A 23,610-nucleotide genomic window follows, 5' to 3' on the forward strand; every position below is an offset into this window, starting at 1 on the left:
AAACATGAGTATTTGTTTTTTGCATTGATCCACATTCATGACAAATAATATTAAATTATGAAATTCTCATAATTATACATTACAATTCATTGTGTATATGCATTATACATTACATAACATTTGTATTTTATTTGGGTTTGTTTGAAAAAACCTATGTAAGGGTTACCTTTTATTTTTTGCAAATTGCACATATTGAATTGGATATAAAGATCTCCATTATCAAACTGCAGAGAGGGCAAAAAGACTGGGAAGTATATTGTCCCAGTCCTACAGTGTGTGTATTTGCCTACGTAGTTCTGTACATAGTTCTGTAGCAATCCACCACAATCCACAATTTGAGTATGACTGCAAATATAAAATCTTTAACAAAGAAGTCAAAACATTTTGTCCGTGTTATATAGAGGCAGTCCTTTGTTTTTCGATAGCAAAACATTTCCTGTCACGTAAAAAAGAAACAACAATGACAAAGGAGAAAAAAAAGAATCATAACACCACCTAACCCTAAAATCAGTCAATCAGTTGACATAGTACATCCAGTAGATTAAATTGAAGAGGGGAGAAAACAGAGGGGAAGATAATCCGCGACCACCTGTCGATGGCGTTTACGTCCGTCAAATCAGGGATTTTGATTTTGAGCTGCGGCGAGCGCCGCCGCGGTTTGTGCCTCTTGAGCTGGGCGTGCCTGTCGAGGCTGTGGCGAGGACCCGAGGCCCGGCTCGCCTTCCTGCACTGGGAGCCGGTACCTGTGCTGGTGTTGTCAAATCCCAGGACGGAGGAGTTCCTGCTGTCCGCCAGGCTGGTGGTGACCTCATTTCCTGCCACCTCGTTGTGGATCTCCAGGGTGGTCAGCAGGATGTTACCGTGGGACTCCGCCTGGAGATAGAAGTAGAGGATTTACGTGTGATCTGGAGCTACAACAACATGATGGTCCTGCTCTGGACAGGTTCATGGGTGAGATGAGAACCGGAACTATGTCCATTATAGACCCATTTAGACCAATGACATACATTGGAGAATCAAGATACGAGACTATGCAGGAATGAGAACAAGGCACTTTGAATGAGCGTTTGAATGGATTACACAGCACAATATCTGTTTTGTAGCACCACTATGGAACACAGACATTGGTGGGCTTGCATACTTGCATTGGGCGTGCAAATGTCAAACCAGAAGTTGAACAAAGGGCGATGACAACTTGGGTAACAAGCAACACGTACAGACTGCTCACTAAGTTCTCATGCGGACATGAAAAAAAACAAACATGTAATGTCAGTCAATGGTGACTACAAGTCTACAAGTCAGACAGATAGTGAAAAAAAGGCGTGTCCGCTGGTCAAGACTCACCGACTGTGAGACACGGAGTGTTTTTGCTCTATTAGGCTGCTTGTCAGCTTAAGAGATGACGTTTTACCTCCTTCCTGAGAGACTAACCACAAGAAACACAACACCATATTTATAGAGTTTCTGATCTGCCGTCGTATGAGTGTGCGGACTGCAAATATAACGCCCGATAACTTCGTAACCTGAAACCCAAGAAACTTTGAAGAAGTTAGAGTGTCTCGACAGAGATCTTCATGAAGACTTACCCTATTGGTGTCGTATTTGGCTGCCCTCTCGTTGTTGGCCCTCTCGGCTTTCTCTGCCAGCTTCTTCTGCATCTGTGGTCCTCGGCCGAAGAAGATGTAGTTGGCGAGGCGTACTCCAGCAGGGCCAGGAAGACCATTACGAAGCAGCCCATCAGGTACATGTCGATGGCCTTGGCGTAGGGGATCTTGGGGGCGTCTCTCTCAGATGGGTGTTGATGGTGGTCATGGTGAGCACAGTGGTGATCCCTGGATTACAAGTTACAAGAGACAGTCTTTTTTATTATTGGACATAAAGACTGTAAAAACATCAGGAAATCAGCTCCAAGTGATTTTAATTTAAGAAATCTGTTCCCAAGTATTCCCACACTTAATGGAGAGACATTTGATCATATACAAATGTAAGCAAGGTTTGAAATGATTATGTTTTAGTCAAACATTATGTCTGTTTGGGCTTCTTGTGGTCAATTTGCAGTCTATAAAGGATTTGTAATCATGTTCCCTTCCCAGAACAGAGCAGAATATTATTTGATATAATTTTTGCCTCGGATTGCCTCGTTGTAGCCTGCTGCTCCAATCTGTTTGTGATTTGGCCAATTAGCTCCTCCTCCAAAACATGCATGGTGTGACAATGGTAGAAGAGTTGGCTCCAGTATATTAATGGGACTGGGCTAGTCTTGTTGTGCTCTGAGCCAAAATTTGAGTTAATAACCTCCCCTAATTGAAATTCAAAAGTTAGTCCTCTACATTCCCCTTGGACACCACCAGCCTCAAATAACTCATTGAATAATTGTGTACATTCAGCCTCCAGCTGTGGGTGATATTATAACCGTGGCAAGAGTTGAATTGAATGTCTCATGTCAAGTATCCTATACATTATGTCCTAAAGAAAGGTCCCTTTATAGAAACAATGCTTTCTTTGAACATGCTTTATCTGTTGTCCATGCAGAAAGACATATGTAGGAAAACTGACATCCAGCAAAATAGTAACATATCTTTTCCTTTATAAGAAATATAAACAGTGTGTATCGGTAGCTAGTACTGTCATAAAGTAACATTGGAGGTAGTGAGAGTGTAGGATAAATCTGGCCCTTACCTTGATTTATTGGTAAATTAAAGGGGCCAGCTCGACTTAAGTATTACCGGTTTGCTGTGTCAGTGTGTGTGTGTGTATGTGTGTGTGTGTGTGTGTGTGTGCATGTGTGTTTTTCTCTCTCTGAGGAACAGCTGCATTCTCCCCTTTTGCTTTTATTGATTGCAGCGATCTCTGGGGTTTTGCTTAACGACAGCCATGTTCTTTATAGGTGTTCCCTCTGCGGTTCTGTTACTCTCTGTCCTTCACTGCACCGCCGACCGGACAATTTAATCACAGGGCCATGTGCCCGTAGGCGCCCCCTCCTTTTTCATCAGGAGACCGGACTCTCTGGGTATAAATATATTTTTATGGTCTCTCTCTCTCTCTCTCTCTCTCTCTTTCTCTCTCTCTCTAATACTCAGGGAGAAAAAGGTGTAGATTCACACACAGAGCACGGCAGTTGTTTATTTCACCTTCGCAAAAGGCAGGAATTGTGGTCACAGGCAGGCAATGGTCATACACAGGTAGGCAAACAGGCAGGAGAATCAAAAACTAGGACTGAAGGCTATAACTGGTTCTCACAAACGAGCTAGGAAAAGGCTTAGTAGAGTCAAAATGAACAATACCTCACAAGGCACAAACAGAATGAACTGAACTAAATAAGGAGATAATGAGAACAGGTGAAATCAATGAACAAAAATGAAAGACAGGGCTACGTTCAAAAACACAAAGAAACAGGGCTACGTTCAGAACACAAAAAACAGCTACGTTCAAGAACACAAGGTTGACTAAGAAAATAAATACAGAGCCTTACAGTACCCCCTCCAAAGGGAGGCTCCTGATGACCCAACGGCACCGGAGGGTGGAGCGGGCGGGCGGGGGAGCAGAGGCAGCCGCCTACCTCGTGGGCGGGGTCCGGCAGGCTGGTTCGACAAGGTCGTGGACTGACCCGGCGTTCTGCGTCGAGGCTGATGTCCAGTGGGTCTGTTCGGGGGTCGGCCCCGAGGTCAGGGAGTGGGGACGATCCGGGCGGTTGCGGTGGAATGCCTGAATCATCTCTGGGTCGGGGATGTCCTGGTCAGGAACCCAGGACCGGTCTTCAGGCCCAAAATTCCCAGTCCACTAGATAGTGGATGCGACCTCTCAGGCGTTTGGAATCAAGGATGGCCTGAATGGCGTAGGCAGGTTCCCCTCCGACGTCCAACGGTGGGGGCGCACTGCGGGTTGAGACTGGAGAATAAAGAGGACTGTAGGTGACCGGTTTTAACAGAGACACATGGAAGGACAATGAGATTTTATACTGGCCGGGGTAACTGGAGCGGTACGCGACAGAGTTGATGCGATGGGTTATCTTGAAGGGACCAATGAAGCGGGGACAAAACTTTTTGCAGGGGAGCGGAGCCGGATGTCTCTGGTAGAGAGCCACATACGCTGTCCGGGGGTGAAAGAGTGGTGTAGGTTGGCGGCGTCTGTCGGCAAAGCGTTTCTTGGTATTAGAGGCTTCCTGCAGATGCCGGTGAGCGTTCTCCCATATCCGCTCACTATGCCGAAGCCAGTCGTCGACAGCTGGGACAGTACCAGGCGCCGCCTCCCAGGGAAACATGGGGTTGGTAACCAAGTACACACTGAAACAGAGTAAGGCGAAGGGATGAATGCATGAGTGAGTTCTGAGCATATTCGGCCCAGGCCATATATTGACTCCAGTCGTGTGGAGAGGCAGAACATTGTTGGCGGAGGTACTTCCCTATTTCTTGGTTCAGGTGTTCTGTCTGCCCATTGGTTTGGGATGGTACCCGGAGGAGAGGCTGAGGCGACCCCCAGTCGGTCACAGAAGGCTCGCCACACCCGGGAGACAAGCTGAGGCCCCGCGGTCAAAGGCGATGTCCTCCGAATCCCATACAGGCGGAACACTTGCTGGAACATACACTCAGCCAATTCCATGGTGTTAGGTAAATGAGAAGAGGAACCAGACAACACATTTTTTTTTAAGCGGTCTACTATGACAAGGATGGTGGTGTTACCAGAGGATTCAGGAAGGTCAGTGATGAAGTCAACAGCTATGTGGGACCAGGGTCTGTGAGGGATTGGCAAAGGTTGAAGCTTACCGGAAGGGAGATGGCGAGGGCTTTTTGGTTTGGGCGTAGACTGGACAGGTTAGTACGTAATCCCTTCGTCAGATGCCAGTGAGGAACACCAGAACTTACGGGCTAGAAGTTTGGTGGTTCGTGTAATGCCCGGATGTCCTGACCCCCAGGGGCGTGGAACACCATTGCATCAGTTGGGGTCTAACAGCTGCTGGTACGTAACTCTTCCCAGCTGGTGTCTCAGGAGGAGCCGGGTCTGAGGTTAGGGCTTCTTGTATAGTAGAGTGAACCTCCCACTGTACCGGTCCCACAATGCAAGAGGAAGGAAGTATGGGTGTAGGGTCTGAGTTACTGGTCGGAAGGTCAAACTGGGAGGAGAGAGCATCAGCTTTTACGTTTTTCTTTCCAGGGATTTAAGTAATATGAAAATGGAAGCGTGTGAAGAAAAGAGCCCAGCGGCCTTGTCTGGAGTTTAACCTCTTGGCCCCTCTGATATATTCCAGATTACGATGATTTGTTAGGACAAGAAAGGGACTGTTGTGCGCCCTCCAACCAGTGGCGCCACTCCTCGAGGGCCAGCTTGATGGTGAGGAGTTCTCTGTTCCCCACATCGTAATTCCTCTCAGCGGCTGATAACTTCCTGGAGAAGAAGGCAAAGGGATGTGATTTGGGAGGTGTTCCCACCCGCTGAGAGAGTATGACTCCTATCTCCTACTTGGAGGCATCCACCTCCAGGGTGAAAGGAAGGGTCGGATCAGGTTGGCGGGACAGGAGCTGAGGTGAAGAGTCATTTCAAGTTGTTGGAAGCAGTCAGGGCAGTATCAGTCCATTGAAGGGTCCGGGTCTTTTGGCTGGTAAGGGCAGTGAGGGGAGCAGCAGTAGAACTGAAGTTCCGAATGAACCCGGCGATAGAAGTTGGAGAACCCAATAAACCTTGGAGTTCCTTGCGGTGGTGGGTTTGGGCCAGTTACTGCCGGCGGTGACTTTGTTCTCATCCATGCTGACCCCTCCAGGTGTCAGTCACGAAACCCGAGGAAGTTTACTGAGGTTACATGGAAGGTGCTCTTTTCAGTCTTCATATAAAGGTTATGGTCAAGGAGCCGTTGAAGAACCTTTAGTACATGCTGTATGTGTTTCTTCAGGGAGTGGGAGTAAATCAGGATGTCATCAAAGTAGACGATGAGAAAGCGGTTGATCATATCCTGGAAAACCTAGTTCATAAAGGATTGGAAGACGGCGGGGCGTTAGTAAGGCCGTAGGACATGACCAGGTATTCATAGTGCCCTCGTGCGGTGATAAAGGCTGTCTTCCATTCGTCGCCTTCACGCATACGGACAAGGTTATATGCGCTTCGCAGGTCGAGTTTTTATAGATGTTGGCGCGGCCCACTTGTTCAAGGGTCGCTGGGATCAGAGGGAAACGGTTCTTGACCGTGACATCATTCAGTGAACGGTAATCAATACATGGGCGGAGATCACCGTCCTTTTTCCAACGAAGAAGAAGCTGGATGCAGCCGGGGAAGAAGAAGGGACGAATGAAACCGTTTTCGAGTGCTTCATCAATGTAGTTCTCCATTGCCTCATTTTCCGGGATAGATAGGGGGTAAACACGGCCCTTTGGTGGGGACACTCCAGGGAGTAAGTCAATAGCACAGTCCACTGTGCGATGTGGTGGCAGAGTGGAGACCTTGAGTTTTGCTGAAGACATTGCTGTACTGGGCGTATTCAGATGGTATAGTGGGTGGCACTGCAGAGGCAGAGTCCTCAATGGTGGTGGCTCTGCAGGGTAGGCTGATACAACTGGTGAAGCAGGTAGAAGACAAGGACAGTAGTTCACCTTGTCGCCACGAGATGGCAGGGTCGTGACGACAAAGCCAGGGGTGTCCGAGGATGAGTGGCTGTTTGGGGATGAGAGTTCCATGAGTTGAATGGTTTCGGTGTGGAAGACTCCAATCTGGAGGGTGACGCTCTGTGTCAGGTGCGTAATGAAGCCCGTGCCCAATGGCTGCCCGTCCAGTGCGTTAATTCTTAAGGGAGGGGTGACAGGTGTTACATCAATGTCAAGCTCTTGTACTAGCTGGTGATCAATAAATTACCTGCTGCTCCCGAATCTATCAAGCCCCTCTACGTACTTAGTAACCCCCTTCGCGGTTATCAACACTGGGATGGAGAATTGCTTCTGGGAGATATTTAGAAATAAGGACACGCCTACCTGCATGGCAGCGGAGGGACCCTTCTCATCTCTCCGTGGGGTCAAACAGGGCAATGGCTGAGTAGATTATCTTTCCCTCCACAGTATAGGCAGAGCCCTTCTTGGAACCGCCTTTGACGTTCGATACGCGGGAGAGGGAGCATGGCCCAACTACATGGGCTCTGGAAGACTCGGACGGGATGACGGAATCATGGAAAGAGAAGATTTCAGGTTCCTGGGTGGCAGAGTTCTACGACGGTCGGCGGTGAGGTGGTCGATGGAGATGGACATACGAATGTATTGATTTAAATCCTGAAGGTCACCTCTACAGGCCAGCTCCGCCTGAAGTACCCTGTTGAGCCCTCTCCGGTAGACGGTAAGTAAAGCAGCCTCACTCCATCCACTCCCTGCAGCCATGGTGCGGAACTCGAGGGCATACTCGGCAGCTGAATTGCATCCTTGTTGAAGTTCTATGAGGAGATCTCCTATAGGGCGACCGGAAGGAAAGTGATTGAGTACCTCTTTGAAGAGGGTGTGGAAATGGGTCTCGGATCTGAGTTCTGTGCTGTTGGCAGTCCATATGGCGGTGGCCCAATCCAGGGCTTTGCCTGTGAGTAGAGACAACAAAATCCACCCAGCACTTGTCGGTGGCGAAGTTAGTGGGGTTGTGCTCAATGTATTTGCTGCATTGCATCAGAAATCCCTGACATTTCCCAGGTGAACCGTCATATTTTCCAGGCATGGATATGAATGAAGGAGGGCTATGGGTTACGATACCTGGCATCGGAGGAGTAGGGATAGGCTGGTGGAGAAGATGGCAGATTTCCTCCATACATTTATCTTGCTGGGTTGGGCGCCACTGTAGCTCCGCTGAATCCATTCCGTTTTTGGTGAGGTATTCTGTAATGAATACTCAGGGAGAAAAAAGGTGTAGATTCACGCGCAGAGCGCGGCAGGTGTTTATTTCACCTTCGCAAAGGCAGGAATTGTGGTCACAGGCAGGCAATGGTCATACACAGGTAGGCAAACAGGCAGGAGAATCAAAAACTAGGACTGAAGGCTATAACTGGTTCTCACAAACGTGCTAGGAAAAGGTTTAGTAGAGTCAAAACGATCAATACCTCACAAGGCACAAACAGAATGAACTGAACTAAATAAGGAGCTGATGAGACCAGGTGAGTAACAAACACAGGTGAAATCAATGAACAAAAATGAAAGACAGGGCTACGTTCAAGACCACAAAGAAACAGGCTACGTTCAAGAACACAAGGTTGACTATGAAAATAAATACAGAACCTTACACTAGCCACTTTCAAAGGAAAAATGTGACAGGTGTGTAGGTATTATGCATTTTAAATAGTACCTCCCAAAAGTGAGCAAGTGGTAAGTACTCCACATCTGCTAACATACTGGTCTGCTACTGAACAATGAACTATATGGGTTACTCTACTGGTAATTACTGTGGTATAGAGCCTATGTGATCCTATATGGCTCAGTTGGTAGAACATGGCGCTTGCACCGCCAGGGTTGTGGGTTAAATTCCCGGGGCCACCCATACGTAAAATGTATGCACGCATGACTGTAAGTCACTTTGGTGCTAAGGACTGACCATACATGATACCAAAATGATAGTTGCAACCATGTTTTCATGCTTTACAGTGTACGTTTACCATTACATTGTTTACAAACAATGGCGTAAAACAAGCTAATATGTTGGTCTATGATGGGGTACGACAGTTGAACTAAGCTCATGAGGCATTTATAAGAATCAATGGGTATATATAATTAATAAAACATAAAAAAAATTAAATCCACCAATCCCAGACTGCCCCTTTAATGTCTCTCTAATTGTATGTTTCAGACAGACAGCCTCCCTACTCTATTTCTGCTGCATAATCATTATGAAGGAGCCACTAAAGCATTGTGCAAATGACTTCAGATTCTGTAGCACTCTGCTTGCTAATGGCATTATCGATACATTATTCCTATCATCTGTTCTCTGAAATTGGGTACGAGGTTATCAAGAAATGAGATTTGGTCCACATTAAGTGTCTCTAAGTGTCAGAAGATACTCTAGTCTAAAAGTGAGGAAGTATGATCGCAGGGCCTTCAAATGAGCAACTCTAGAGGACATCAACCAAAGTTGGGAATACAGTACTTTAAACAGCACCAGTACATGGAACAGCACTGGTACTTTGACCAAACATTCAGAGTGTTACATCGCTGAGCGCTGCATGTACAGGTCCATGGTATTGTACCCTGCTTTACTTGCACCTTGCATTCTGTACATCACTGAATGCATGCAGAAGGTGAGCTACACTGAAAGCACTGTAGGTCCTGTGTGGCTCAGTTGGTAGACCATGGTGCTTGCAACGCGCAGCATTGTGGGTTCAATTCCCACAGGGGACCAGTATGAAAAAAAGGATGAACATGTATGCACTCACTACTGTAAATCGCTCTGGAAAAGAGTGTCTGCTAAATGACTAAAATGTGCATACTGTAACTCAATGGGGAATTCTATTTCTTTTGCTCAGAGTTATTGAGTAAAGGTACACCACGAGAGAGTGAAGAAAATGTGCTGGAACAAGATTAGGGCCAAGTGGGTCGTCTGGATTTGGAATTCACTGTAACACTGCTTCCTAATCAATTTTACCTTCAAACAATTCAATTGTTTTCCCACTGCATTGATATCTTGATTGCTGCTGTTACCGGCATGCAGCCTCCATAAAGCACCCTTCTGGGTGGCAACGGAAATCCCATAACGATCCATCACTGAGGGAGTTAATGTTTTTTTTCTGGTGGACTCCTTATTAGCAAGCCACCAGATATTGCATGCCTTTGCAAAGACCTTCCATTTCTCTGCTTTATGTTCATGAGAGAGTGGAGGGGAATCTGTCCATTCAGTAATGCAGAGTATACCATCAAAATAGAATTAGAATATAATTATCTCATGGACTAGACTGTATGTGTGACCCTACATTTTTAGACAAAAGGGTTCCAAAAGGGTTCTTCAGCTGTCCTCATAGGAAAACCCTTTTTGGTTCCAGGTAGAACCCTTTTGGGTTCCATGTAGAACCATCTGTGGAAAGGGTTCTACATGGAACGCAAAAGGTTTCTACCTGGAACCAAAAGGTTTCTACCTGAAACCAAAAGGGTTCTACCTGGAACCAAAAAGGGTTATTCAAAAAGTTGTCCTATTGGGACAGCCGAATAACCCTTTTTAGTTCTAGATAGTACCTTTTTTCTAAGAGTGTATAACTAGTGGGATATGTTGTGATCAGTCATAATGATAGGGAAAGCGGGATTCAGATACATGTTAATATTGTACAATGTGTAACATATGGTGCTTGTACACCTACCTAATGCCACTCTTGCAGCCGAGGCATCGTAATTGATCCAGAAGGAGACCCAGGACAAGATGGTGATCAGGATTGAGGGCATGTAGGTCTGCAGGATAAAGTAGCCAATGTTCCTCTTTAGCTTGAAGCTCAAAGACAGTCGTGGGTAGGCACCTATGAAAACAGGATTTTGAGCGGATGAATAGAATGAATGACTTCTTGATTCGAGGAGCATACTGGGACACCTCGTATTTTTGTTTTTGTTTCTATGGCAATGGCAGCATGGGTTGGATTTATCACCATGGAAACAAGCATCCTTGAACCTTATTTCACAACCATTTGACACACGTTGGCGGGGAATGCGTGGCAAATAATAAAATATTTCAATACACACTGTGATGATATAAAATGTAATGTTTGGTAATGTATGTATTTCTTCTCTGACCTGGCTTATGAAAAACACACTTCATGATTTATCTCATATCTGTCATCATAAATGTCCATTTGAGTTGAATGTATATTGCACATTCCTCTCTGTATAGCATTAAACCAGTGGTGCATGACTCTGGTCCTCAAGGGTCATAGCGTCTGCTGGTTTTCATTCATGCCTGCCTTGTTAATCAGAGACTAATTAACATCTGGGTGTCCAGGTGTGTGGACTCCTCAGCCAATCAATGACACTTATTGATCAAATAAGGGCCAAGGACAAACAGTACCAGAAGGACTGTGGAACTTAAGGGTGTCAGTTGTACACCTCTAAGGGATGGAAGGAAGTCCTTTCACTGCTACTAAGACAAGTTTACTTAAAAATTATCATCCAATATTACACACATTATCTTGGCTATTTATTTAAGCATGGGATTTCAATCACGCTAACACGGATCATACCACTCCCATTGATTTGCACACGCAAATGCTAAACAAACCAATCAAACTCTCGGATCACAAACTATCTGGATCCATGGATTACTGTCCATGTACTGTATACATGAGATGAGGTGCATTCGTCATGGGAGTGAACTGTCCCTTTAAGAATGGCAACATTATGCGAGAAACAGTGGGAGGCAAAAGTAGGTGTTGAAAGAAGACTGGGGTATAGAGGATGTAGGTGTGGAACTAAGCATCCATACCAGCTGTGTCTCTGGACGTATGTCAGTGAGTGGGAGAGTACACCATATGTTATAAGGAGGAGGAAGAGGGGGGATGAGAAGGAGGATAGGAAGGAATAGGAGGATGGTGCTGATGGTGATAAGGTAACCATGACAACACCCATGACGACCATGACCGTGAAAACTCTCGTAATGTTCGGGTGCGATTCTGACATGTTCACCAGTTCAACACCAATCCCCTTTATCCACTAGTAAAGTGAGAGGGGGAAAAAAAGCATGTGAAACAACCAATCTGAGTTGACCTTTTGTATTTAATTTATTTACATTTTTGCACTTTCTCTATGCACACTCACAGGGCCCTACACACTCACACACACTGACACGCCAACACACACACAAACACTCAATTCATAATTTGCTCACACATATAACATGCACCTACATTTATCCTGACTCTACACACACGCACACCCACTCACATACAATCATTATATACGCTGCTGCCACTCTGATTGTCTAAAATCCGGATGCCTAGTTACCTTATCCCTATACATATCTACCTCTATCACTCCAGTATCCCTGCATATTGTAAATATGGTAGTGGAACTGACTGTCCCTGTATATAGTATGCTGACTTACTTTCTGCTGTCCTTCTTATTTCTTATTTTTATTTGCCGTGTATTTGTTCTACCTTATGTTATTTTGGTACTACATTGTTATTACTGCATTGTTGGGTTTTAGAGCTTGCAAGAAAGGCATTTCACTGTACTCGTGCACGTGACATTAAAACTTGAAACTTGAAATCATTACGGCAATGTTTCCTTGTGAGCTTGGAGGGAATAATTATTATTTATTATATATATTTTTTTGTTTTTCCCCCACATGAATTTCTGATGCCCTGTTTCCCAGGCTGCTTCTCCATGGCTTCTCTCTTTTAAAGAGTTGAAGAAAACAGCTGGGTAATTTCCATCCTGCCATCATTCACTGCTCCTTGTGTGAATCTGTGTGAGTGAAGCCAGCAACAGCAGCACATGAAGGAACGTTGGTCATTAGCCAGGCTCGGGGGAGGAGACAGTCCTTTGAAGTATGATGCAGGGGGTCCTCAGAGGAGCCAGGAGAGGGGAGAGAGGGGGCCACACTGAGGAGCCAGGAGAGGGGAGACAGGGGGGCCACACTGAGGAGCCAGGGAGAGGGGAGACAGGGGGGCCACGCTGAGGAGCCAGGGAAAGGGAAAGAGTATAGAGGGGGCCACACTGGACACTAAACTTTCATGGCTACCGTCAGGACACAAATAAGGTATGGATGGTGAGGAATTCTCACATACAAGCAAGTGCATATACATACAAACTCTCACATGCTGACATGCATGTGCACGCATACATGAACTTTCACGCACCCACGCACCAAATGATGTCAAGGATACCGATAACATTTAATCTGAACTGGAGGATACAGACCCTAAAAAAACTGAAGTAGCTGTGAATTGTTTCATAGTGAAGCACTGGTTGGGTAAAAAGCTAGATGGAAAATAAGATGGTAAGGATGTGTAATTTCTGAGAATGTGAATTTTTTAATGGGCTTTACCTGTGGAAAAGACAACATTTCTGGACACCAGCTTGTAGTCCACTATGGAGAACTGTGGCAGCTCAATCGTGTCACCCCGTCACCGCATTGTCTCCTCCTTCCAGTAGAACTCAATGTCATCTGTCGTGTATCCATCTGAACCACAGAAAGAAAGACAGGGTTAGAAATAACGTACTGGAGTGGGATACCATGTGAAGAAACTAAGTCACAGATCTTTAAATCTCCACTCACTCAATTGTGCTGCTAAAAAGGCCCAGTGCAATCAAAAACGTGATTTTCCTGTGTTTTATATACACTGAGTATACAAGTATACAAACATTAAAAACACCTGCTCTTTCCATAACATATACTGACCAGGTGAATCCAGGTGAAAGATATGATCCCTTATTTATGTCATTTGTTAAATCCACTTCAATCAGTGTAGATGAAGGGGAGGAGACAGGTTAAAGAATGATTTTTAAGCCTTGAGACAAGTGAGACATGGATTCTGTATACAGTGCCTTCAGAAAGTATTCAGACCCCTTTACTTCTTCCACATTCTTTTACGTTACAGCCTTAATCTAAAAAGTTGTTTTTTTGTGTGTTTTTTTTAATCGTCAGCAATCTACACACAATACCCCATAATGACAAAGCGAAAACAGGTTTTTAGAAATGTTTGCAAATGCATTAAAAATAAAAAGCAGAAATACCTCATTTACATAAGTATTCTGACCCTTGCTATGGGACTCGAAATTGAGCTCAGGTGCATCCTGTTTCCATTGATCATCCTTGAGATGTTTCTACAACTTTATTGGAGTCCACCTGTGGTAAATTCAATTGATTGGACATGATTTGGAAAGACACACACCTGTCTATATAAGGTCCCACAGTTGACAGTGCATGTCAGAGCAAAACCAAGCCATGAGGTCGAAGGAATTGTCCGTAGAGCTCCGAGACAGGTCGAGGCACAGATCTGGGTAAGGGTACCAAAAGATGTCTACAGCATTGAAGGTCCCCAAGAACACAGTGGCCTCCATCATTCTTAAATGGAAGAAGTTTGGAACCACCAAGACTCTTCCTAGAGCCGGCCACCTGGCCAAACTGAGCAATCGGGGGAGAAGGGCCTTGGTCAGGGAGGTGACCAAGAATCCGATGGTCACTCTGACAGAGCTCCAGAGTTCCTCTGTGGAGATTGGAGAACCTTCCAGAAGGACAACCATCTCTGCAGCACTCCACCAATCAGGCCTTTATGTGTAGAGTGGCCAAACGGAAGCACTCCTCAGTAAATGGCACATGACAACCCGCTGAGTTTGCCAAGGCACCTAAAGACTCTCAAACCATGATAAACAAGATTCTCTGGTCTGATAAAACCAAGATTGAACTCTTTGGCGTGAATGCCAAGCGTCACCTCTGGAGGAAACCTGGCACCATCCCTACGGTGAAGCATGGTGGTGGCAGCATCATGCTATGGGGATGTTTTTCAGCAACAGGGAATGGGAGACTAGTCAGGATCGAGCAAAGATGAATGGAGGAAAGTACAGAGAGATCCTTGATGAAAACCTGCTCCAGAGCGCTCAGGAACTCAGACCGGGGTGAAGGTTCACCTTCCAACAGGACAACGAGCCTAAGCACATAGCCAGGACAACGCAGGAGTGGCTTCAACTGACAGAGTTGACAGAGCTTGAGAGGATCTGCAAGAGGAATGGGAGAAACTCCCCAAATACAGGTGTGCCAAGCTTTTAGCCTCATACCCAAAAAGACTTGAGGCTGTAATCGCTGCCAAAGGTGCTTCTACAAAGTACTGAGTAAAGGGTCTGAATACGTATGTAAGTGTGATATTTAAATGTATTTTATTTTATAAATTTGCTAAAATGTCTAAAAACCTGTTTTTGCTTCGTCATTATGGGGTATTGTGTGCATATTGATGAGGGGGTGGGGAACTATTTAATCAATTTAAGAATAAGGCTGTAACTTAACAAAATGTGGAAAAAGTCAAGGGGTCTGAATACTTTCCAAATGCACTGTATCTGCCATTCAGAGTGTGAATGGGCAAGACAAAAAATGTAAGTGCCTTTGAACGGGGTATGCTAGTAGGTGCCAGGCGCACCTGTATGTGTCTCAATATTAGGAAGGTGTTCCAAATGTTTGGTATACTCAGTGTATATTTCCACACTAAGAGGTTGGAATAATACTGTGAAATTATGAAAATTATGCTAATGCCCTTTTAGTGCAAGAGCTATTTAAAAAGACTGCCTGAAATTTCAGCCTGTTTTGGTGGGATGGAGTTTTGGCCTGGCAGTAAATTAGTATAATAGACAAATAAGAAAGAGAGTTCTAAACATCTCTGCCAATAACAGCTAGTTTTCCGTTTTCCCCTCCCCACTCAGACTACTCCCAGACAGTCAATTTCTGTTTCTTGTTTAATATTTTAATTGAAAATAATCACATTAAGGTACTTAATTGTTACCCAGAAATGATTTGATATTGACATAAAAACAGCTGCATTGGACCTTTAACATGTCACAGTAATCTCTGTTGTGATTCTATTTGCATATCTTATACTAAAGTAGTATTTATACTAAATAGTAAAATGTTATACGGAAGTCTTAAACTGAAAAAAAAAATGGTATTGAAATACTGAAATCTAATACTGAAATAGTCATTTCAGAGGTTGATGGTATTTAGGTCACTCACAGCTCTCAATCTCCAGAGTGCAGTTCTGCTCGTCCAGAGGGTACCTCCTCAGGTCCATCATACAGGCTGCCGTCGTGGTGATCCAGAGGCCAACACACACAAACAAGGGGGAAAGAGGATCACATTAACTCAATATTTACTGGAACCCACACACATTCTCCAGACATACTGTCTGCTGTGGATCCACCTTAATTTCTCACCTGTGCATGAAACCATATGTAATTACAGTATAATGTTATTCACCATGACATTATGATATCCTGAATAACCACAGTCAACTCCACAGAGAGAAAGGACATCTCTCTGTTCCCACTTGTAAACAAGAAGAGATGAAACTGAATACATTCCAGTATAGACTATAATTGTTGAGGAGAAACTATATCTGTGCATTGATCTTTAGTCCTAGTGTTTCAGTTGGTATCAGGTTCAGCCAGGTAGACCAGATTACCTAAAGATATGACCAAATAAGCCTTCAGAACCAGAACTCATCATTACTGTACACTCATGTCTCGGTTACTGGACAGGTAATGTAATATATAGTCTCCTGAGTGGCGCAGTGGTCTAGGCACTGCATCGCAGTGCTAGCTGTGCCACTAGAGATGCTGGTTCGAATCCAGGCTCTGTCGCAGCCGGCCGCGACCGGGGAGACTCATGGCGGCGCACAATTGGCCCAGCATCGTCCAGGGTAGGGGAGGGAATGGCCGGCAGGGATGTAGCTCAGTTGATAGAGCATGCGTTTGCAAGCGCCAGGGTTGTGGGTTCGCTTCCCACGAGGGGGCCAGTATGAAAAAAATAAATATGGATTCACTAACTGTAAGTCGCTCTGGATAAGAGCGTTTGCTAAATGACTAAAATGTAAATGTAATAAACATTCCACATAGTAATAGATCAATGTCTGGAGATCCTACTGTGGCATTCCATTCCATACATTATCACTTACAGTTGGACCTTATTTTCAGGGTGAGTGATTGATTGAGTTGGGATAATAACAAGTGATTGTGGTCCTGTATGGCTCAGTTGGTAGGGCATGGTGTTGCGCGCCAGGATAATGGGTTCGTTCCCAAGGCCACCCATATGTAAAATGTCGCACGCATGACTGTAAGTCGCTTGGATAAAAGCGTCTGCTAAATGGCATAGATATGAACCCTAGGGGCTTAGTCCTTTTGGTCATGTGCCCTTGGCTTGAAGAAGTCAGAATCGAACCCACGTTTGAATTCTGAATTCCTGCACTCCATTAGTAAAGCTGTAACCATTAAACAGATTAAGCTCCACAATCTAAAACAATACGTCATATTTATCTTTATGGATAAGAATGCCAGATCAAATAGCTATACTGTCATCTCAGAATTGCATTACATCCAGACGAGTGTGTCTGTCAGAAGCTATTAGCTATTAGACAAGAGGAATGATCCCATCCGTGCACGTGCAAGCGTGCACACACACGCACACACAGGAAGTACACGCACTTGCGCATGCACACACAAACACACACACTTATCCACGTAAGCACACACGCACACACACACACATACACAGCCTAATAACAGAACTCTATGAGCTGTACACAGGGTAAAGCTCATGCAACCACATACATACGTTCTTTAGATGGGGTACATGAAACAGATTTACAGTATGTTAAAAGAACAGAATCAATGCATTGTATTGAATTCAATTGATATAAAACAACTGTGTATAATTCAAAACTAGTCCACTGCGAGTGATTAAAATGCAAAAATCATTGAATTTCCATGCTGGATGGCTCAATTTGGAAGAAGACTATGCATTATACATATTCATTATCCTGATTAATAATTCAGGACTTGTCAAAAAAACAAAGGCCAATGGTTATGGATATTGAAAACAGGGAATCATAACAAAGCTACAGCTGAGCTTGAGTCATCATCTAAACAATTGATGTTTTAAAAAGAATGTTTTATTCTCATCTTACCATATGTTTGAAAAATACATATTTCAACAAAGCATGACAACGCAACTGCACCAATATGTCGGGGAAAAGCTAAATTGAGCCCATAGGAAAGGATTATATTTCCTAGCCAAAAACATAGCAGCTGGTGGCCTAGAGGTGGTCCAGTGGTCTAAGCCACTGTCTCCGGCACACAAAGATCACTGCAGCATGGTTTCAAATCTGGTCCACTGCTATTTTAGGACTCTCTCCTCTATGTTTCCTCTTTTTCTATGCTATCCAATAAACAGACTAAAAAGAGAGGAGTGGGAATGGAATGCCCCATTTCTTTAAAAAGACACATACAAAACCTAGCAGCTCATACATGGCGCAGTGGTCTAAGGCACTGCATCGCAGTGCTAACTGTGTCACTAGAGATCCTGGTTCGAATCCAGGCTCTGTCGCAGCCGGCCGCGACCGGGAGACTCATGGGCGGCACACAATTGGCCCAGGGTAGGGGAGGGAATGGCCGGCAGGGTGTAGCTCAGTTGATAGAGCATGGTGTTTGCAACGCCAGGGTTGTGGGTTCGATTCCCACGGGGGCCAGTATAAAAAAAATTATATGTATTCACTAACTGTAGTCGCTCTGGATAAGAGCGTCTGCTAAATGACTAAAATGTATACATACCACATACCATACTGCATTTATTACTATAAAATAATCAAATAAAATATTGTGATATCTGTTCAAATGAATCAGTCTTGGATGCAATAATCTAGAATCCATTGGTTCCACTGCTTTGGAACCCACCTCAGGCCCGTAGAGCACGGTTCCATCCGGGTGAGACGGATCATGCGGTTCTTGACCGTCACACCGTGGGACGAAGGACTTCTTGTCATTCAGGAAGTAGGTGTCAGGGACCCAGAGTGAATCTGCTACCCGGTTATCCAGGGTGAGGTTCAGTGGAATCCCTAAGTACGCCAGCCTCTTGTCCCTCCAGTACTGCTGGAAGTACATGGTTAATGTATAGTCCTGGAAGGAGATGAACATATGGTGATGTTAGTCTACTGTAGTATATTCACTTCCTTATTTTTGATTGACATACAGTGCATATGTGTTTGTGTGTGTGTGTGTGTCTTGACGCTGCACCCCATAGTTCTGAGATGATTGTGGATAGGCCTATTTTGGGAGGAGAGATGAGGAGTTTCCAATCACAAGCTGTCTGAATGGTGAGGGGAAAGGTCGCAACGTGGTGGCCACACTATACTACTCTGACCCATCCCCCATGCCAACCAAACAGGTTTTCCAAATTTCCCCTCAGACTCCACCACGTCACTCCTCCTCAGTCAAAATGGCGCTACAGTAGAAGGCTTCCCACCAGGCAGCAGGAGGAACAGTGTGGGATGGCTGTGTGATTCAGCCACAGTCTAAAGGTGATTACACAACAGCCATACTGTAGGCAGGGCCGGGCTGTACCAGGAGTCTGTCCAAGTGGCTCCGCCACACACTCCAAAATACCCAACAGCAATGTGTTTCTCTCTCTACGCCCAGCAGCACTGTTATGAGTGGCGCCAACCACATGGTCTCTGACTAAAGCCAATTACATTGTGTAGTGTTGGGTCCAATATTGCAGTGCAGCCTACTCAGTCCTTGCAGCTTGCTATGGAGTGGAGCCAGAGGCAGGACGTCATGCCAATTGAAACTGAGGGCACATACTCCCATTTGATCCGTTTTTAGGATAAAGAGATACAAAATGTACACTCAATGTATGACTTTGTACACCTCCAACCAACTGTCCAATGATGTCGCTGGAGATTATTTCAGGTATTTCAATATGGGAGTGTTCCAGGGGTGAGAAGTGTGAACCAGTCAGGGATGTCGTTTTAGATAGGTCTTTACATGAAAGAGCATGAATGATTTAAATAACCACTGTAGCCGGGTCCTGCATACAAAACCGTGGCTGCCTTGGAATTCTTATAAATCTTGCACGGGGACAATCACAGAGCATTTCAAATAAAGGAGTAGTCCTGATAAGAAGCTCACCTTGTGAAGTCTGACTCTGAATCAGACAGTTTATCACACTGATGCTGTCATTCTACAGTGGCAATTGTGGTAATCTCCTTAAAGGTGGAATCTGTAGTTTCAATTCTGTTCAAAGTATCAACCTGGCAGGACTGAGGGGAAGGCTCTTTGAAAGTTTACGGCACACTGTTTAGCTGTGTGTGTGTGTGTGTGTGTGTGTGTGTGTGTGTGTGTACGAGCATGCTTGTGTATAGCCTTTGATTTATTTTCAGTCCATAATGCACCCTGTAAGGAATCATCAGTCATGGTTGTCCATATTACTGTGATTTTACTGCTAGTACATTCTCCAAGAAAGCATTTTTGGTAATTCTGTAATTCATTTAGTCACCTAATGTTACTGATGACACTGCCTGTGTCCCAAATGGAACTATATTCCCTACATTGTGGGCCCTGGTCAAAAGCAGTGCACTGTATTGGGAATAGGGTGCCATTTGGGACACAGACATTGTTTGGCATATGACAGCACAGGGAGTTGAACCTGCTCTTGTTTGTTGCCGTCATTTATTCAACCTACAGTGTGTAATGATCCCTGTATACTGACCGATGCAGTAGCCTACTATTGTCATTTGTCATTGCATCTGCTGCCTGTCTCCAACTGATGCTCCTCATTATCAAACAACTAGCTTATCATGAACATGCATTCACACAAAACCACTCTTTATGAACAGGCCCCATCCCACCAGCAACGTCCGTAATTATATGATCACACCCCTTGACGTAAATCTTGTACCTTTAGTGCATTTACAAATGGTCTCCATGTGACATCATGTGTTCGTAGAAAGATTATACTTATGCGTAGACTCCAAGGTCATTAGCCAATACAATACCAACTGGCATCATTGTGAGTAGCTATATAAGGCTCATTTGCATGCGGTCCCCACGTGCCATCATGTACGCAAAACACTACCTCTATAAGGTCCTTAGCTATATATTATCGTACCGATTGATGTAAATCAAAGGAGATATTTATAGTGCAGTGACAATAGTCAGCTAACAGTTTGTGACTGATTGTTTCTATCATAAACATTCTCTAAATGAACTACAGTATGTCACTCATAACTGAACTGAAGTCTCTTAGCTAAAACGCCTTTGGATAGTGTTAGAATTAATAACCATCTTAATAACCATAGTAACCATCAATAACAACATACTAAGTTAAACAGCGATAACCTACAATTACAGTGACTCTCAAAATGCAACTGCAGTTATAACAACAAATCAATGTAGCTAATTCGGTTATATATTATCATCAATTATGAATCAAAACTCAGTAAAGAATAATTTGATGCAGTCGGTCATTTTCAAAGCAATTCCACAGGCTTCCCCAAGAGACTTCTTCTTGGAAGCCCATTTTCACTGCAGGGGAAATCACCCTCTCTCCTCACTTCTGTGGTGAACCTCAACAGCATATTAAAAATAGCATGCATAGTCTCCGTTCTACTCTAAGGGCCTTTAGTAGGAGGAGCTGATTACCCAGAAAGATCTTAATACACTGTGAGAGGGAAGGCCAGAGCCGTATATAGAGATGTAATGGACAGTAATGGCTTCTAAACACACAGAGCTTTGGCTGCGATAAGAATGGATCACTCTATATGTGCATTAATAAGGTTTGATAGATACATCAGGATTAAAATTGTGATAAAAGGCTTCATACAGGATTTATAAATTATTCCCAAGGGGCAGGAAACGACCAAGAATTACGCAGAAGACTGAAGGGATAAATAGCTGCCTGTGTACACCAACACATGGAAGCAACATGATATGATGCTGGGCCAAAGCATTGCACCGGAAATGTGGGCATTCATCTTCAGCTTTTGCCATGCACAAAAGGGGCCTTTTACTTTCACACACACACACACACACACACACACACACACACAACGACATGCTCTATAGACTTTGTAGAGGGATGATGCTACTGCAGAGCTGGCTTCATGGATCGATAGAATCATGTCCGATAGCAATCATAAATGATAAAGTGGGGGTCAGCGTTTAACATAACCCCATTGCTCCTCTTATAACTCTCCTACAGCACTCTGGGAAACATGGCCGTAACTTCGGGACACCAATTACCTCACAACCCCTGGTAGACCTGCCAATATTCATAGGGGTTATGGTGATAATGGTGCGCTTCGGCGTCTGGTTACACATAGTTCGTGATGGAGCGTTAAAATGAACCTATATGTAAATTCCAGGGTCAGTATGGTGTATGGGCTGTAGCTAGGGCAGGATATCTTCAGATAGACACATATAAAAGAAACAGTAATGACAGGAACAGTTGGAGAGAGAAAAAATCTCCACTTCATATGACAGATTTTTTTCACCCCCACCCACACACACTCTGCAGAGGGACTTGTACTGATGGCTGGTTACTCAGGCTATCTCAGAGCGAATTCAAATCTTTATGTATTTCTGCAGTCCCTTATGGGTTCGTATCTCCTCCATACAACACAAGGAAAGCTTGTCATACAACAACAACTTGACTGAAGCTACTGTAAAGGAAATTTAACTTTTGTGCATCTTATGTTTGGTGTCATAAACAAACCTTGGTTCCTGCCTGTGTCTGGTCAAGATATGAGGAGGAGGCCCAGAATATGTTCTTTAAGTTAAGATAGGAGACGGAGCCAGTCACATGTAGGAACCAATCAATGAATCATGTTTATGTGGTTTAGGTAGCCGTATATAAGGCTCTCTGTAAGGAACGTCCTTTTAGAGCTCACTTCAGACTTTATGCATTTAAGTTTGACTGTGAAATCTCCAGCTTGCTGACAATAAAGAGTGATTCATTTCATATTGACTTTGAGTGTCCTGTGGAAGAATTTCCACAACCCTACCCTATAACATTTATTATCTTTCTACTCCAGTTGTTCGAGATTCAACTAACCTGAAATGGACAGTAACTTAAGTACAAATCAATTGTTCAATATACTGCGGAAATGTAACAAAGAAAGTGCACAGTGGCCATTCAGATGGTTCATCAATTTTCTTTGGTCAATACTGTTTTTCAAGTTCTACTATCAACTGGGTGCAGTCAATACACAGTCATATAGACAGTATGTGCTAGTAATTACCCTAGTTCCCATGGTAACTGATGGCTACGGCTATGACAGTCTCTCCCCTGCCTCCTCCATGCAGCGTTAAGAGTAGAGAGAAAACATCCGTTGGAAGACAAAAACTGCAAATGTAATTATCACTGAGGTTCTCACAGAGAGAGAGAACAGCTTATTAACCAAAGATCACTGAATTTGCCTACACATGTAGGCCCAGCCAGTGTTTTAGAGTAATTCTGCCATTTCAAAGTTATAGAGTCCTCACGGGACTTCAATTATCTTCAAAGAGATTATTCTATCAAAGGGAAAGAGGAACATCTCATTTACACATTTCCTACAGGCTACTTCCATTGTGCAACGCAAAAGAGCCTCCCTTTTCCAGCGTAAACAACTGTCCCCTGGTTTCATGAAGATCAAAGCACATTAATGGTTTGCTTGGTCGGGTTATAGTGCTTACTAGAGTGATCAGAATCACTACAAGACCAGGGTTATATGTGTCAAGTGTCTCAGTAGGAGCGCTGATCTGGGATCAGGTCCTCCCTGTCCCTATAACCTAATTTATTATGATCTAAAAGGCAAAACAGATCCTAGTTCAGCATCCTGAGACACTTGAACATCCTCCCAGGATGAATATTACATAATCCAAAACTTGTTGTCTTAATTGAACATCATCCAGAACATTCATTATGTAATCAGTGAATTAATGAGTTTCTCTCTTTATTCTATTTGTCTCTCTGTATTTTCCTTTTTGCACCTTGTTCTTGAGAATGTCATGTGTACGAACAATTGCCAAAGACTCCAGCCATCAGACACATGGACTGTTATCCATGCTCCTGTGCTAAATTATTATTGATTCAATGTATTACTCCATTATGTGCTGTCCATTGATTATTGATTGCTTTTACCATTAGTATTTATCTATTTATCCTGCTACTGGT

The 23,610-nt window shown here is 44.1% G+C and overlaps 1 pseudogene; it reads right to left on the bottom strand.

The window, feature by feature from the left end:
• Positions 1 to 515: 515 nt before the first annotated feature.
• LOC123484954 overlaps positions 516 to 23,610 on the bottom strand; it is a 48,669-nt pseudogene continuing 25,574 nt past the window's right edge.

The sequence above is a fragment of the Coregonus clupeaformis genome, unplaced genomic scaffold (assembly GCF_020615455.1).
Source record: "Coregonus clupeaformis isolate EN_2021a unplaced genomic scaffold, ASM2061545v1 scaf0507, whole genome shotgun sequence".
Lineage (NCBI taxonomy): Eukaryota > Metazoa > Chordata > Actinopteri > Salmoniformes > Salmonidae > Coregonus > Coregonus clupeaformis.